Source organism: Myotis yumanensis, unplaced genomic scaffold (genome assembly GCF_028538775.1).
Source record: "Myotis yumanensis isolate MYYU_CA2020_CCGP unplaced genomic scaffold, mMyoYum1.0.hap1 SCAF_12, whole genome shotgun sequence".
Lineage (NCBI taxonomy): Eukaryota > Metazoa > Chordata > Mammalia > Chiroptera > Vespertilionidae > Myotis > Myotis yumanensis.
In genome coordinates this window covers 46,266,975-46,269,848 of record NW_027223763.1, presented here as the reverse complement: position 1 = coordinate 46,269,848, position 2,874 = coordinate 46,266,975, and the positions used below count along the sequence as shown (strand labels likewise).

The 2,874-nt window shown below is 42.9% G+C and overlaps 1 non-coding gene across 1 annotated transcript; it reads right to left on the bottom strand.

Moving 5' to 3' along the window:
- Nucleotides 1-1,873: 1,873 nt before the first annotated feature.
- LOC139021335 (small nucleolar RNA SNORA29) lies at nt 1,874-2,013 on the bottom strand. The gene has a single exon (XR_011473456.1). It is a non-coding gene; the product is annotated as a small nucleolar RNA SNORA29 (small nucleolar RNA).
- Nucleotides 2,014-2,874: the final 861 nt, after the last annotated feature.

Sequence of the window (2,874 nt, the reverse complement as noted above, 5' to 3'; positions counted from 1 at the left end):
AATTTTACCAAGCAAATTCTCAAATATGTAATCTATGAATAATGAGGAACTATATATGGAGAAGTGACAGCTCTGTTTTACAGTAGAATTACAAATAATAATTGTGAAAAGAATAAAGCACCTAGAAAATGTGTCCCTATGCAGCCCCACAGTAATTATTATTGTGGATGGGCCCGCCAATGGACACTAGGAACACTGAGCCAAGGTTTGAGAGCAAAGGGATTTGCATAGTCTCAGTGTCTAACCTCTAAGACATTTGTTGACTACAGGGGCAAATATATTTTTATTTTAAATTGCTTTTTATTTTAAATTTAATATTGCATCATTGTTATATTTTTCTAATATTTATAAAGCATCAGCAGATGTTGACTACCAATACATACAAATAGGTGGTATGTGCTGAAATTCTTGATGATAATGGGGTCCCCAATTTTTTTGGTATTTTTATATGTGAATAATTAGCTAGTGTTCACTCAAAGATGTACATTTATGTATAACTGGAGAAAAATCAAAGAAGCTGCCACTTCAAGGGTGGACTTGGGACACTTAAGCATCACTGCCCGTGTGAAATCATCCCAGGTAGAGGTCCACATTTGCTCTTCGGTGCTCCCACTATACCCTACTTGAATAGACTAGAACTAGCTATTCTACACTATAGAATTGATTATGTAAACACTTGTCTCCTGAGGGGGGTGTTTCCTGAGTACAGCAGCGGCCTCATTAATCGTATATCTCCAGTGACAAGCACAGTGACTCACACATAGTGGGTGTTCAATAACCTTTATTGCAAATTGGATAACATGGGATGGGACAGGGTAGGACCCAAGATTAATACCCTGGGTCTGTGGAGTAACCACTGTCCCTATTTTTTCACAGACAAGTTTTTGTTCTTGCCATCTTTTCAGATGCTCATTTTTATCTCCTGCCCATGATGAAAACAGGCATGCCCTTTGTTTGGGGTATTGAAAGGCACCTGGAAATGAGACAGGCCTTTTTAAGTACACTTGGTTCAAGGGAATTTTCTTATTCCACATGTCTTAGTTCACATGTGACCTTAAGTGTTTTATGCACAAACCTACCTCTTTCCTAATAGAGGTGCTGCTGTTGTCTCTAGGGGCAAACGAGATTGATGGTAGCATTCATCAGGGATTTTATGAAGTAGCTTATCTGACGAAGCTTCTAGTGTCATGGTTGGTTCTAAGAACTTGGATGATTTCAGATTGAACCAAGTGTATCAGGGTAGCTAACTGACCTAGCAAACAGCTCCCTAAAAAATGGAACATAATACATTTTTTCTTGCTCATAAACATTCTAATGTCGCGTTCCCAGTTTGGCAGTTTTCTCTCGCACTGTTTCAAGGACTCCGGCTTCTTCCAACTTGTGTCTCTACCTACTTCCAGATCCTCAGCATTCTCCCCCTCAGCTGGTAGTTTTTATGGGTCAGGTCTAGAACGAGTTTTCCTGCCTTCTGCTCGCATTCCCTTGGCTGTAAATCAATCCTATTTCCACCCCTACATGCAAGGCCTGCTGTCAAAGGTTTCACTTTGTGTGCCCAGGAGAAAAAAGGGAAATGAACAACTAGCCAGTGTGATTCACCAACTCAGCCTGGTATCTCTCCTCTGAATTCTCCTGAATAATTTCCTTATTCTTCTTACACTTTTAACACTTTTCATTGTATTCACTCATTACTTATTAAGCCCATTGATAACATCATGGGCTCCCCACAGCATGCCAGGCGAGGGAGCCTGTAAAGAGGAGTCAGGGTCAACCTTATTCAACCATCAGAGTATATGGAAGTCATGCAGTACTCATGTTTCACTCTGTCATCCAAACAGGAATGATGATTGCGTGACTGCCTAGCTCACAACATTTTTTGTTTCTGTTCAGCCATTTCATATAGGAGGAGGACACAAATAAATCCTCCCTCTTCAGATCATGGCAATTTTAATCTATCCCATAAGCATAGCCACTAAAATCTATTATTAGGACAAAATGTGGTAGTCAAATGGGAAGAGCTCACAAAATATTTTTAAGTACTTTAAGCTACTCAGGTATCTAAATTTTGCCCCAAGTATTTATTTGATATTCATTTGTTCATATTTTGTCTTTTTTTTTTTTATCTTACAAGCAGAGGCAGGTATCCAAGATTTAAGGAGAATGTAAAATCAAGGACTTTTTCATTTCTCTAAATTTAATTATCCTTGAAAAAATTGGAAATGGTTATTATTCAGTCTTATTAGGGAACTAGGGGCCCAGTGCACAAATTCGTGCACCTTGAAAGGTACTCTGGTCCATAAGGCTGCGGTGGGCACAGGGGCGGGTCTTGGCCCTTCCTTCGTGTTCCTGCCTGACACCTCCCACCTCACCCCCGGTCTCCTATCTGCCAGCAGCTCTGCTCCCATGCAGAGCAATTGGGGCCAGTGTCAGCAGCAGGGGTGAGAGGCAACTGCTGCTACAGTCACCTCTCAGGAGCAGAGGGAGGTGGAGAAGCCCTCAGAGACGATTGGGGCTGGCAGTCATTGCTTGTACCTGCTGACAGTGCCGAGCAATCAGAGCCAGCACCAGGCACCAGCAGCGGGTGCGAGCGGGGCTGGCGCCAGCAGCAGGTGCAAGCGCTAGGCGGGACCGGGGCACAAGGAAGCAAAGAATATTCAGTAACCTCCAGAGGCTTGTCCCAATGATAGCGATCGGCATGCTGCCTTGGTCTGGTGCCCCTGCTCACCTGCTCCACCATCCCACCGTAGCTGACACCCACCATGTTCCGCGCATGCCCCCTGGTGGTCAGCACATGTCATAGCGATTGGTTGTTCAGTTGTTCGGCTGTTCCACTGTTTGGTCTATTTGCATGTTAGGGTTTTATATATATAGATTAGA